Below are 16306 nucleotides of genomic sequence, written 5' to 3' on the forward strand. Positions count from 1 at the left end.
CTATGCCCATAACAGCTAATCTAGGGTTGTTTTATTTGCTAACCTCATGATGTTTACGGGTTTCACTGAGGTATTGGAGGGCTGATCCTAGACCAGTCAATGGCAGATTATAACCATAGCCAATATAAAGACTCATAGAGGAGAAGCCAGGCCTCAGATCTGTTATGGGGAGTGGCGGTGTGGTGTTGGAGCTGGCAGGGAGTTGCTCGCGCTCACTTCCCAAGCGCTCTCCACTTTGACAAGGTTAATCTGCTCTGACGATAAGCAGTTGTGCTTGGCTCGGCTCCTCCTAGATTCCTTCCCATAACCGTAACATGAACTCCTCCAACGCGATAGGGAACCTGGAGTAGAAAGTAGTTGTGTGTTTTACGTTACTTCCTTGTGATATGATCAAGGGATGCATCCTGTTTTGGTGGTGTGTGTTGGTTTGCATCAAGGTAAAGGAATATGGAACACATAAATACATTCAATGTGAGGTCAGACATGGACTTAGTCCTAACAGATTTGTCTTGAAAAGGGAATCATTTTATTCTGCATCAAATCATTTTTTTCTAAATATTTGTCAATGGAGTCAAATCAATCACTTTTAGAGGAACATAGCCTAAAGTATGATCTGCAAATATCCACCTATTCCTGTATTATGAACTGAAACCTCTAATAATAAAAAGTACAATAGGTTTCTTGCATAATAAAACATACAATGCATGTTAAACAGATACAAATACACAGATATTATGTGTCACTTCTAGCCCCACATAGAAGAGTTGTTCTGGCAGAGCTCCATCAGGAACAGGTTCGACATGAAGTGAATCAAACCAGCTGTTGCTGAGCTGTCGCCGTGGCAACTGCCACACAATATTTGTATTAAGATGTGCGAGAGACATACGATACAGACAGTTCTGCTCGTGCCGGCCCTAGTGTACACAGCGTTACGCACAAGAAAAACAGTGCCAGTTTTCTGTGCTTTCGATGACGAGCTTGTTTCAGTCAGTCGCATTGGGTCATCTTGAGGACGAGTTCACGAAACAACCAAAGAGATGTTTCCAATTCCGGAACCCCAATATAACTGTTCCTTTTCTCTTGTTTGTCTTCCACATCATTTACCTCCTGTCTGTTGAGCCATCCATCCAGCAGCAGAGCGAGATATCAGCTCAACATCTGCAAATATTGACATTCTTTGGAGGGTGCCACCTGGCCAACCTGTTGAGTAGTATTGCCCCACTTACAGACCAGACCCTTTTAGCCACACCCCAAATGGCAAGGCTTCCTACTGTAGAGTTTGATGTATTGTAGGCACATAGAGAGAATATCATTCCATTCAAACACATTTATACAAACAGATGTTGATCTAACGTGCATTCGATACCTCATTAAAGAGTGCCTTGATTGGATAAGTACGCCCCTATAACATGTTCTATTTTAGATTGCTGAACCATCACCCCCTTTGTTTTCTCTAAGTCCTATAGACTACCCGTTCAAAGAGCACATTGCATAGTTATAGAGCTATGCAAGTTTTACCCATTTGAGAGCTCTGGCACATTGTCTGCGTTTGATAATATTTTCTATTTGGCAATATAGTGATGTTTCGTCTTTGCCTGCCTATCTTGGCATATTTCACTTGAAGCACACCATGCAAGACAATTTGTCCTCTGCATAATAAATGCTATTTTGCACTTAGCTAATACAGTGGAGGACTTCCACTATTTTATGGGCTCCCATATTTCACAGATACACAGGAAAGCCATTTATGGTACTGCTTGTGTTGACTCACACCTCAACACAACTTATGACTGAGTGCTAAACCTGCCTTTTAAAAGGAATCTTGTAAAAACAAGTCTATAAATTGATGGTAGGTGGGTTACAGGCTGAGGGATATAATGTTCCTTTCACTGAGGTTGAAATGGAACACAGTTTTTGCAGTTACCGTAGTTGTTTTTGTTGTTGTAACTGAGAATCAGTTCTTCCTAACTCCTGCAACCTAATCTTAACCAACAACTCTTAATGAAAACAAAGTTGGCCTTGCACCAGGGCATTGCTATTGTAATCCTCCATTGGGATTAAACAGTACCGTGCTCAAATTCAACAAAATATAATGTACTGAAACTAAAGTGGTCAAGTCCAGCTGGTGTCAGGTGATGTTTGGAGTATGCTGCCTGTTGTAAATGGCACTGGCCAATCATCTACCATGGTGCGGCCACTTTGGCCTCAATGTTCCGTCTGGGCCACACAGTGGACTGCAGTGTTAGCCTGGCATGAAAGGCCTCAATCACCGCCTTTCACCCACAGCCTGGGGCCAGAGAGAGGGAGTGGGGAAGAGTGAGACGGAGGGAGGGAGGAGAGAAGCAGAGAGAGAGAAATTGGGAGAGGGGAGTGAGAGTGAAACCTGCTTTAACTCTTTCGTGTTTAGCGAGCAACCCCTCCATGTTTTCTCAGCAAACACATTCTCCCCCATGTTCTCTCCGTGTCCGAACAACAGCAGGCTTTGAGTTGCATCACTTAAGGGCCCTATTAATAATTTGACAAGTTCTCTCAGAGATTAATTGCAGTAATGATTGGGGCCAGCGATTATGTGCGGCCAAAGCTCCATAAACCAACTTAAGGTTCATTTCCACCCCTCATTTTCCACTTATCAAACTGTTGAAGCACGGCACGTCAGTATGATGCATAGGTGCCGTCTGTTTTTAGGCTAAATCCCAATACCTCCCCTTATCCCTCCCCCTTGTTTTCGAGCGTCCCTGGGTGGGGGAGTGTCCCTCAAATGGAGCAACTAGTGGTAGGGAGAGATGCATAAACCTAGAGAATGGGGCATTACTACATCACTCGCGCACAGCAGAAGCCACCAAAGGATAGCTTACCACGCAATTCTGCCGCCAGCACAATGTCTGTACTGGCTCCAGAAAAAGCTTTCCTTATATTTCTCATGCAACAAATGAAAGGACAGCAAAACAACAATGTTCTGTAATGCACCCATCATCTGGCTGTGGTTCAATGTGGGATAGTATTGAAGCAGGACTTTCATTCCATAATAGCAGTTTGACAGGGAACAGTGTTTTTCTGCAATTTCCTAGGGATTAATGATTAACCAGTGGAAGCCATGAAAGGCACTGTGCTGAGCTAATATTTATACCAAATATTTTAGCGCCCGTACACAGATATGCTACATAGCTACAGTGCCTTGCAAAAGTGTTCATCCCTCTTGGCGTTTTTCCTGTTTTGTTGCGTTACAACCTGTAATTTAAATGGATTTTTATTTGGATTTCATGTAATGGACATACACATAATAGTCCAAATTTGATCTAAATAAGATCTGGTGCGACCAATTACCTTCAGAAGTCACATAATTAGTTAAATAAAGTTCACCTGCGTGCAGTATAAGTGTCACATGAGCTCTCGCGTGATCTCTGTATATATCCACCTGTTCTGAAAGGCCCCAGAGTCGACAACACCACTAAGCAAGCAGCACCATGAAGACCAAGGAGCTCTCCAAACAGGTCAGGGACAAAGTTGTGGAGAAGTACAGATCAGGATTGGGTTCTAAAAAAATATCCAAAACTTTAAACATCCCACGGAGCACCATTAAATCCATTATTAAAAAATGGAGAGAATATGGCACCACAACAAACCTGCCAAGAGAAGGCCGCCCACCATAACTCATGGACCAGGCAATGAGGGCATTAATCAGAGAGGCAACAAAGAGACCAAAGATAACCCTGAAGGAGCTGCAAAGCTTCACAGCGGAGATTGAAGTATCTGTCCATAGGACCACTTTAAGCTGTACACTCCACAGAGCTGGGCTTTACGGAAGAGTGGCCTGAAAAAATACATTGCTTAAAGAAAAAACACGTTTGGTGTTCGCCAAAAGGCATGTGGGAGACTCCCCAAACATATGGAAGAAGGTACTCTGGTCAGATGAGACTAAAATTTATTTTTTTGGCCATCAAGGAAAACGGTATGTTTGGAGCAAACCCAACACCTCGCATCACCCCAAGAACACCATCCCCACATGGTGGTGGCAGCATCATGCTGTGGGGATGTTTTTCATTGCCAGGGACTGGGAAACTGGTCAGAATTGAAGGAATGATGGATGGAGCTAAATACAGAGAATTTCTTGAGCGAAACCTGCTTCAATCTTCCAGAGATTTGAGACTGGGACGGAGGTTCACCTTCCAGCAGGACAATGACCCTAAGCATACTCCTAATGCAACACTCAAGTGGTTTAAGGGGAAATATTTAAATGTCTTGGAATGGCCTAGTCAAAGCCCAGACCTTAATCCAATTGAGAATCTGTGGTATGACTTAAACATTGATGTACACCAGCGGAACCCATCCAACTTGAAGGAGCTGGAGCAGATTTGCCTTGAAGAATGGGCAAAAATCCCAGTGACTAGATGTGCCAAGCTTATAGAGACATACCCCAAGATACTTGCAGCTGTAATTGCTGCAAAAGGTGCCTCTACAAAGTATTGACTTTGGGGGGTGAATAGTTATGCACACTCAAGTTTTCTGTTTGTTTGTCTTATTTCTTGTTTGTTTCACCAGAAAAAATATTTAGCATCTTCAAAGTGGTAGGCATGTTGTGTAAATCAAATGATACAACCCCCCCCCAAAAAATCTATTTTAATTCCAGGTTGTAAGGCAACAAAATAGGAAAAATGCCAAGGGAGGTGAATACTTTTGCAAGCCACTGTATAGGCATACAGCTCTTTTTATGCTCCACTGCACGATAAGCAAGAAAAAAGTTAGCTAAGTTGCTTCTGCTGCATTGCATGACAAATATCTTCAATCTCTAACGTTAACGCTACTACAAAAAAGAACAATGACAAGTGATTGACTTAGATTTTTTTAATGAACAGCACGGCAAGCTTAATACATTTTTATTAAATTTGCAGTAAATGCTTTAGCTAGATTCTTTACATCCACTGTGTTTCACAAGATGACAGCCTGGTTTCCTCAGGAGTCCCTCAAATATTAAACAACACAAATTACAATTCATACAAATGTCAAACGCCCATATAGCAGGCAAAATATATAGTTAGCTGGCTAATGTTAGCTAGTCAGATAGCTTGTTAAATAGCGATTTTATTGTCTCTACATAAACAACAATATTCTTCTTCAATGATTTTTTGCGGGAATGACTAATTATGAAGTTATAATTACTTAGATTTGCTTCCATCCTAGTATTTTGTCAGCCTTCTGTTCTGAAGCAAAGCTCCAGCCTTGAGTCGCAGAGCTTCATGGGAGTTTTGGGAACCACTCGATAGGAAGTCTACATTTCGATTAACTTCGTTTGAAGGGCCAACTTAGAGGTCTGTAAAGGCACTACGCCTCACTCAAAGTTAAATTGGTGGAGGGGAGGGGTAGGCCTAAGTGGTAGGGCTAAGGGAGGGTATTGGGACTGAGCCTTAGATAAACCGAACGGCAGTCGTCTGAAATCGTAATGTAACCATTCAGGAATGTCAGGATGTTTGCAGTAACCCTATATATTGATGACCTGAACTCCTGAACTCCTGGCTATGAGGCCCCAGCCTCATAGCAGACAGACATCATGCATTACTATGCCATATACACCCCCGTGGATGAGTATGTCTCCTGTCCTCCCAGCAGATGTTGGTTAATTGGCAAGCCAGCAGGAGCACAATGCAGTGAGTGTCCCCACGGTACAGGGTCTTGGAGATAAGAACCACCTGCTTATCTCGCTCCAGTCTCTCCACTAAGGTTCAGCCGCACTAGGATGGTGTCCAGCCCCCAGGCAGCTTTAGGAAAGACACGTTTTTTGTTTGTTTCAAAGTATTTCAATCGCATCAAATGTTAAGTAACAGGATTTTGAAGCCATAGCTTTTTAATCACAGACACATTTTACAGTAAAAACGGTACATAAAACTTGCCCTTTCACCCAACCCCCTAGGATGAAAATTATATGCAGAAAGATTAATTCAACTCCACCTTTCATTGAATCAGATGGCTCATTTGTCACAAAACCTTTTGATGTTGCCAATTACTTTAATGACTATTTCATTGGCAAAGTAGGAAAACTTAGGCATGAAATGCCAACAACAAACTGTAAGCCATCATATTCCTGCATAAAATACCTAATAATGAAGAGAAAACATTGTAATTTAGAATTTTGTTAAGTGGGTGAGGTGGAAAAAATATTGTTGTCCATCAGTAATGAGAAAACACCTGGTATTAACAGATGGAAAGCTACTGAGGATGGTAGCGGACTGTATTCCCACTCCTATTTGTCATATCTTTGTAAAAAATTGTCCTCAGACAATGGGAGAGAAACCAAAGTCCTTCCACTACCCAAGCACCTTTTACTGGTTCTAACAGCCGACCAATCCACATGCTGCAGACTGTAAGTAAACTTTTGTAAAATATGTGTTTGACCAGATACAGTGCTATTTCTCTGTAAACAAATTAACAACAGACTTTCAGGATGCTTATAGAGAGGGGCACTCAACATGTTATATTACAACACAGAGGGTTTTCTTTAAATGAAGCTTCTCTAATGTTAAGTGTGGTGTACCGCAGGGCAGCTCTCTTGGCCTTCTCTTTTCTATTTTTGCCAATGACTTGCCACTGGCATTAAACAATGCCTGTGTGTTTATGTACGCTGATGATTCAATCTTATATGCGTCAGCAACCACAGCTAGTGAAATCACTACAACACTAAACAGAGAGTTGCAGTCAGTTTTAGAATGGGTTGCTAGTAATAAACCAGTCCTAAACATCTCTAAATCTAAGAGCATTGTATTTGGTACAAATCATTCCCGAAGTTTAGACCTCAGCTGAATCTGATAATGAATAATGTGGCTGTTGAGCAAGTTGAAGGAGACTCAATTACTTGATGTTATCTTGAATTGTAAACTGTAATGGTCAAAATATATTGATTCAGTGGTTGTGAAGATGGGGAGAGGTCTGTTGACTGTGATAAAAAGATGCTCTGCTTTCTCGACATCACACTCTATAAAGTCCTGTGGGGTTCTAGTTTTATCTTATCTTGATTATTGTCCAGTCATAGGGTCAGGTGCTGCAAAGAAGGACCTAGAAAAACTGAAGCTGGCCCAGAACAGAACGGCACGTCTTGCTCTTCACTGTAATCAGAGGGCTAATATACTATGCAAGGTAATCTTTCTTGGCTTAAAGTAGAGGAGAGACTGACTGCATCACTTTTTGTTTTTATAAGAAACAATGTGTTGAAAATTTCAAAATATTTGCAAAGTCAACTTACACACAGCACTGACACACACACTTATTCCACCAGGGGTCTTTTCACAGTCACCAAAATTCAAGAAAACATACAGTGTTATATAGACCCAAGATTGCATGGAACTCCCATCAAAGATTTCTCAAGTGAACAGCAAACTTGGTTTAAATAAACAGATAAAGCAACACCTCACCGCACATCACCTCTCCCATATTTGACCTAGATATTGTGTATGCACCGTGTATGCACTGATATACAGTACCAGTCAAAGGTTTTGACACACCTACTCATTCCAGGGTTTTTCTTTATTTTTACTAATTTCTATATTGTAGAATAATAGTGAAGAGATCAAAACTATGAATAACACATATGGAATCATGTAGTAACCAAAGAAGTGTTAAACAAATCAAAATATATTTTATATTTCAGATTCTTCAAAGTAGCCACCATTTGCCTTGATAACAGCTTTGCACACACTTGGCATTCTCTTAACCAGCTTCACCTGGAATGCTTTTCCAACAGTTTTGAAGGAGTTCCCGCATATGCTGAGCACTTCTTGGATGCTGTTCCTTCACTCTGTGATCCAACCCATTCCAAACTATCTCAATTGGGTTGAGGTTGGGTAACTGTGGAGGCCAGGTCATCTGATGCAGCACTCCATCACTCTTCTTCTTGGTCAAATAACCCTTACTCAGTCTGGAGGTGTGTTGGGTCATTATCCTGTTGAAAAACAAATAATAGTCCCACTAAATGCAAACCAGATGGGACGCTGTGGTAGCCATGTTAGTTAAGTGTGACTTGAATTTTAAATAAATGACTGACAGTGTCACCAGCAATGCACCCCCACACCATCACACCTCCTCCTCCATGCTTCACAGTGGGAACCGCACATGTAGAGATCATCCATTCACCTACTCTCAAAGACACAGCGGTTGGAACCAATAATCTCACATTTGGACTCATCACACCAAAAGACAGATTTCCGCGTTCTAACGTCCATTGCTCATGTTTCTTGGCCCAAGCAAGTCTATTTTTCTTATTGGTGTCCTTTAATAGTGGTTTCTTGGCAGAAATTCGACCATGAAGGCATGATTCATGCAGTCTCCTCTGAACAGTTGATGTTGAGATGTGTCTGTTACTTGAACTCTGTGACACATTTATTTGGGCTGCAATTTCTGAGGATGGTAACTCTAATGAACTTATCTTCTGCAGCAGGTGTAACTCTGGGTCTTCCTTTCCTGTGGCGGTCCTCATGATAGCCAGTTTTATCATAGCGCTTGATGGATTTTGCGACTGCACTTTCCGGATTGACTGACCTGCATGTCTTAAATTAGTGATTGTCATTTCTCTTTGCTTATTTGAGCTGTTCTTGCCATAATATGGACTTGGTCTTTTACCAAATAGGCATATCTTCTGTATTCCACCCCTACCTGGTCACAACACAACTGATTGGCTCAAATGCATGAAGAAGGAAAGAAATTCCAAAAATGTACTTTTCACAATGCATGTTTATTGAAATGCATTCCAGGTGACTACCTCATGAAGCTGGTTGATAGAATGCCAATAGTGTGCAAAACTGTCATCAAGGCAAAGGATGGCTACTTTGAATAATCTCAAATATAAAATATATTTTGATTTGTTTAACACTTTTTTGGTTACTACATGATTCCTTATGGGCTCCGGATTGGCACACAGCGGTCTAAGGCACAGCATCTCAGTGCAAGAGGCGTCACTACAGTCCATGGTTCAAAGCTGTATCACACCCGGTCGTGATTGTGAGTTCCATAGGGTGGCGGACAATTGGCCGGGGTAGGCCGTCATAGTAAATAATAATTTGTTTTTAACTGACTTGCCTACTTAACTAAAGGTTACATGTAAAAAAAATACGTGTTATTTCATAGTTTTGATGTCTTCACTATTATTTTACAATCTAGAAAATAGTAAAAATAAAGAAAAACCCTTGAATGAGTAGGTGTGTCCAAACATTTGACTGATACTGTATATAAATGTATGTCATTTTGTCCTTGAGCTGTTCTTGTGTGTTAATGTTCTGTATTAGTTCATGTTTTATTTGGAACCCTGCTATGGAAACAGCTACTGGGGACCCTAATTAAGTACCAAATACCCCCAAAGTTATACACTTGACAGAAATCAGCTGAATCAGTATCAGTTCAATCCGTCATGAATTCTGAAAAGTATTCTCACCAGGCTCCAAAAGGCCTTCTCGCTTCATGCACCACTGGCACTCCATTATTCAATACTGACCCCTCTTTACCCCATCCTCCCTTATCCTCCATGGGTCCATCCCTGCCCAATCCCTCCATTTCTCCTCATCTACTGTGTCTCATTATGAGGGCCTGTGAACAGCAGGGTAGCTGTCAGAGCTTTGCTGACACTTAAACAGCCCAGTCGGAGATCTGGCTGCATCTGGAAGCAGGGTTGCATCAGGAAATCACACTCGCACACACGGATGCAAGCGCATGCAAGCGCTCATCAAGACACAAACACACATGCATGCATGTACGCACATACGTACATACACACACACACACACACACACACACACACACACACACACACACACACACACACACACACACACACACACACACCACACACACACACACACACACACACACACACACACACACACACACACACACACACAAGAGATACAGTGACTTCAGAAAATATTCACACCCCTTGACTTTTTGCACATTTTGTTATGTTACAGCCTGAATTTGAAATGGATTAAATTCAGATATACCACTGGCCTGTAATTTGTTTTTCAAATTGTTTATAAATTATTAAAAAGGAAAAGCTGAAATGTCTTCAGTCAATAAATATTCAACCCCTTTGTTATGGCAAGCCTAAGTAAGTTGCTTAATAAGTGTGTTAAAAATGTGCTTAACAAGTCACATAATACAGTAAGTTGCATGGACTCACTTTGTGTGCAATAATAGTGTTTAGCATGATTGTTGAATGACTATCTCATCTCTGTAACCCACACATACAATTATCTGTAAGGTCCCTCGGTCGAGCAGTGAATTTCAAACACAGATTCAACCACAAAGACCAGGGAGGTTTTCCAATACCTCATAAAGAAGTGCACCTATTGGTAGATGGGTAAAAAAAAAAAACAGACATTGAATATTCCTTTGATCATGGTGAAGTTATTAATTACACTTCGGATGGTGTATCGACACACTCAGTCACTACAAAGATACAGGTGTCCTTCCTAACTCATTTGCCGGCAGAGAGGAAGAAAACTGCTCAGGGATTTCACCATGAGGCCAATGGTGACTTTAAAACAGTTACAGAGTTGAATGGTTGGTAGGAAAAAACTGAGGATGGATCAACATTGTAGTTACCCCACAATACTAACCTAAATGACAGAGTGAAAAGAAGGAAGCCTGTACAGAATTAAAATATTCCAAACAAGCATCCTTTTTGCAACAAGGCACTAAAGTAATACAGACACTTTTTGACCTGAATACAAAGTCTTATGTTTGGGGCAACTGCCAACTGATAATTACTTGTAAGCCAATTATGAGCAAGATAAAAATACAATAGACCTTTTTCTTAGGGCTAAGAGTATAATGTATGTACGTACCTAGCTTAGCTATTATGGTAAAGACTACACCAGGGGTAGGCAACTAGATTCAGCCACGGGACGATATTTGTCAGAGAGGATGGTAACAATGCAAATTGACCACAACTAATCCCAAAAAGAGATTGTATTTAAAACATAACAATCATTTCATACCTTCATTACATTGAGACACGATCACGTCTCTTTTTTTTATTCGTGGGATACAACATATTCCAATACAACACATTACTGAGTACCACTCTCCATATTTTCAAGCATAGTGGTGGCTGCATCATGTTATGGGTATGCTTGTAATCGTTAAGGACTGGGGAGTTTTTCAGGATAAAAAAAAATGGAATGGAGCTAAGCACAGGCAAAATCCTACAAGAAAAAGTGGTTCAGTTTACCTTCCTCCAGACACTGGGAGATTAATTCACCTTTCAGCAGGACATTAACCTAAAACACATCTACACTGCTGGAGTTGCTTACCAAGAAGACTGTAAATGTTCCTGAGTGGTCCACTTACAGTTTTGACTTAAATCTACTTGAAAATCTATGGCTAGACCTGAAAATGGTTGTCTAGCAATGATCAACAACCAATTTGACAGAGCTTGAATAATTTTGAAAAGAAATGTGCAAATATTGTACAATCCAGCTTTGGAAAGCTCCTAGAGATTTATCCAGAAAGAATCTAACTCATGGGTGTGAATATGTATGTACATTAGATATTTATGTATTTCATTTTCAATGCATTTGCAAAAATGTTTTCACTTTGTCATTATGGGGTATTGTGTGTATAAGGGTGAGAAAAAAGTAGATATTTTTATCCATTTTGAATTCTGGCTGTAACACAACAAAATGTGGAATAAGTCAAGGGAATGAATACTTTCTGAATGCAACATTTATCCAACCCAATGTGAAAGAGACCCATTTAATCTTTTACGTTTTTATGAAAATGAAAACAGAACAACAATGGTGTGGGGCCATGTTGTCAGGCTCACAATAGACCAAGGGGGCAAGGACATTAAACAGGAAGTGGAGACAGACAGGATCTCCTGGTTGGCCCTTCACTGAAACTTTGACCTCTTGTGACCTCTTGTGTACCTGGCTACATGATAAGAGCAGGTAAAAGAATAGCACAATCTATTTTACCATAACTACAGAAGCATTCATTTTATTGTACTTTCCGAATACTATTAAGAAAAGTGTTCAACATCAGGTTCCTATCTGTCATTTCAACACCAAAACACATTACAACACACAACAATCTGAAGTTTGGCAACTATTTCTGATAATAAATCAATTTCATACAGCCCAAGGGATATGCAAACAAGGAGAAATACTCCTGAGGGAATTGAGTATGAATTATTGGCCTGTAATCTGGGTTTACAAGTCAAATCTACACTGAGAATCCCAGCCAAATGGCAAAAAGGCCGAACGTGCCAGGAAACAAAAGGGCAAATATTGAAAGGGGTTGACACTTCAAAACATCTTCACGCAACATAGGGATGAAAAGTGGTGGAAAATAGAACTTGGCACCTCCGACAATAGTTATGCCAGTTATGATTACTTTTTGGCCAATAGTGTTGCCAACAAAACGAAGTGCCATGTTTGATAAGAAACAGAGGACGTAATGCACAAGTTTGTGTACTCTCTGAGAAAAAATAAGTACAATATTCGCTTCATTCTCAACATTCCTTTCATCAAACAATCTGCTTTTGACCCATATACATACTGTATATAGTATACAATCACAATGTCACACACAAGAAATGCAGCAAGGGAGCCCTACGTTTCTCTCAAGATTGCCTCAACAAGGAAACTTAGCCTACATTTTCCTCCAAATAATAACATTTCACACTTGTTTCAGTCCAGTTGTTGCTGTTATTTTGATAGTTCTCTCTCCAAACCAAACAGCATCTCCAATGTGTATTGGCAGATCGACCAGAGAGTATCTGGTTTGATTTACACTATCGGGAATACAGTTTCACAATGTTGACACATGGAGTGAGTTTAGCTAGATCAGGGGCGTATTGCTCTCCGAGCCATGGCAGGGAATAGGCTCCATTCCAGAGCTGTGCTCAAATACTATTTGAAATAACTTAATATACTTTATCTGAGCTTGATTGAGCTTGCCTGGCTTAATGGACCAATATAATAGTCTCATAGCTGGATACCTAAGCCCATCTTTCCCTCCAGGCAGGCAAGAGCAAACTATCAAAAGATTTGAAATAGTATTTGAACCCAGGTCTGCTCCATTGTAATTAGTACCACACTACTGAAACCGAACGAGTCAGCCCAGAGCAGAGCAGGAGATAAACTTGTTGCGTGCTAGTCTCCTCAGAATCACAGGGGTGATGTCACTGTGCCTGGAGAAGGGTCAGAGGTTACTCTCATAACTTTGTAACATGTTTGTGGTTGGACTTGGACAGGCATGCTACAGCCATACATTTCAGAATGTCATACCATTGATCAGAAGTGAGCTACGTTGGCTACCTGGACTCATTAACACAATGGCTAGTTCAGGGTTATAATAACTGACTATACATTTGCCTTAGGCATTGACAGACATTATTTCAGATGAAATCTGCTATGACAAGGGAATCATTGGGGACAGAGTGAAAATCACTGGAAAATTGAATTTGCATTATGCAAACACCAGGCATACAAATATATTATTGGGTTAGTGGTGATGATGACATTCATGCAAAACGTTAGAACAAGGTAAGTATTGAGACATTAGCTGTTATTATTTATGATGCTACTTTCCTTTTAGACCTAAAACCCCAAATCTAATATGCAAACACGCATGCCTGCTCACACATTCACACTCATACACACACACACACACACACACACACACACACACACACACACACACACACACACACACACACACACACACACACACACACACACACACACACACACACACACACACACACACACACACACACACACACACACACACACACACACACACACACACACACACACACACACACACACACACAGATAGAGAGAGGGAGGGAGAGAGATGCCAGCATGGGACACAAAGCCTGGATTGTTCTGACTGTCTGTCAGTGTTAACAATGTGCCATTCTGTACCTCAGCAGAACTTAATGTATTCCAACTCCATGCCCTGACCTGCAATCCCCCTTCCCCTCCTCTCCTTCTTCGCCCCATCCTCTTCTCTGCCACATCCAACTCTTCTATATCTTTATCTCTCATCCTCCTCTAATATCCTTCCTTCATCCCCTTTTCCCCGTCCAACTTAACTCTTTCCACTTTTCCCCTTCTTTTTTCTGCCTTCCATCCTCTCCTCCCTCCCTGTGCCTCTTCCGACTCATCCATGCTTAATTCCCCCCTGTCCTCCATATCCCAAACAGTGCCCCTGGCCCCGGGCCCCAGTTAGGATCCCCTCTGCTCGGACAGAGCTTGGCTGGGTTCCCTCTTCCTGCTCCTTGCATCCGAAAGAGAGAGAGAGAGAGGAGAAGGAGAGGGTGGGTAGAGAGTGTGAGTGAGAGAGAGAGAGACAGAGAGAGAGAGAGAGAGGGAAAGAGTAAAAAGAGAGCAAGAAAGGTGGGGGGACCATGAAATGGGAAAGGGGTCATGGTTGGGGGTTTGGGGGGAGAGAAGGGATGGGGGTTGCAAAAGAAGAACAGAGGCTGCTTTGTCGATAGCAACGGCAAACTTTCTGGAAGCACTTTCAATCATTTGCTCTCTCCTCCATACCCCAAACCCTAGTGCATTAATGTGATCAGCATCAAGCCTATTCGCCGGTAGTTTTTATCTTGCCCATACCCACCCCTTAAGTGAATAGAAAACTAACTAATATTCCAGGCATGTACGAGTATCGCCCCTCTACTTTGCACCCTTTCCAAGAAACACGGCTAGGACTTTTTGAATCGGAGAAGTGGCACCAAAAAGCTTAGCTTGGCACCAGTGGAGTTGATTCTTAATAAGTGACTTCCTATTCTGGGAGCAGAGGCTTCGAATAGCCAAAGTAAAGGTAAATCTGATAGTCCTGTATTTCACAGTGTAACATTATCTGATTAACTATAGAATAAGCTTTGCTAACATCCTCCGTAAATGGTTACAGAGGTTGCTTGAGGGTATTGCATGTAGCTTCAGGTACTGTAGTTTGTTGAGAGCATAGACCAGGGGTCGTCAACAGGCCGCAGTACAAAATCGGCTCGGTAAGTGTTTTTTTTGTTTTGTAAAGAATACAATAAAACAATAATTGTGTAAAATCACAAGAAATACAGCAAAAAAATTTAACTTTCAGGAAATCTGATCTCAAGTATTCCCACGAATAAAGAAAAGAGATGTGATCGTGTCTCAATGTAATGAAGGTATGAAATGATTGTTATTTTTTAAATACAATCTCTTTTTGGGATTAGTTGTGGTCAATTTGCATTGTTACCATCCTCTCTGACAAATATCGCCCCGTGGCTGAATCTAGTTGCCAACCCCTGGTGTAGCCTTTACCATAATAGCTAAGCTAGGTATGTACATACATTATGCTCTTAGCCCTAAGAAAAAGATTCATTGTATTTTTCTCTTGCTCATAATTGGCTTAGAAGTAATTATCAGTTGGCAGTTGTCATGGGCCAAAAGATGCCATGGAACATCTTCAATGCCCACTTGAGCCAACTTAAGTGAAGATCTAACTGGGATTGTATTGAGCACATGGTGGGCCAATGCACTGGCCTCTAATGTCAGTCTCTGTATTGTAACTGTCATCCCAACCCCCACCGTGACTAGCGCCGCCCAACACCAGCCCATCGGACCAACACTTGGCAGGCATACAGCTTGGCAGCACCCAGGCTTCTCTCTCTCTCTCTCTCTCTCTCTCTCTCTCTCTCTCTCTCTCTCTCTCTCTCTCTCTCTCTCTCTCTCTCTCTCTCTCTCTCTCTCTCTCTCTCTCTCTCTCTCTCTCTCTCTCTCTCTCTCTCTCCATAGCACATTAACAATCCATGTCATTGTTAGTATAGTCTCACTGTCTAGATTGTTCTAGAATCTGGTGTGTCCCTATTTTGAGTCTGCCATTTTAGAACATGAGAGAATGCATGGTGGGACAGTAAGAAAAACACAAGGTCTTCGTTTTGGACCTACTGTACACTATGTTTTTGTTTCTCCGGCTTGGAACTATATGGCCAATGGTTACTAAACAGTCTGTTGGTTCTTGTCTAGGTTACACAGTGGGGTTCAGGACTTTACGTACCACATTCACTGCAATTCTATGGGGACTACAACTCCACCAGCTAATGTATTTGGATAAATATAGTTGTGCAACCAGCTAGTAGTCTATATCAACTTGTACATGGACGTGTGACATGGGAAATAAAACATGGCTTCCTGGGGCCCCTTTCTGTATTACAATGAGACGTTCACCTGAAGTTTCTTACAGAGCAGACACCTATAATGACTTTCTGTGAAAACATCACTGGCCTCAACAGGAAACGGAAGTGTTAAAACCGCAGGGAGTGGGCCCTAGGTTTCCA

Source organism: Salmo salar, chromosome 16 (genome assembly GCF_965601325.2).
Source record: "Salmo salar chromosome 16, fSalSal1, whole genome shotgun sequence".
NCBI classification, from domain to species: Eukaryota; Metazoa; Chordata; class Actinopteri; order Salmoniformes; family Salmonidae; genus Salmo; species Salmo salar.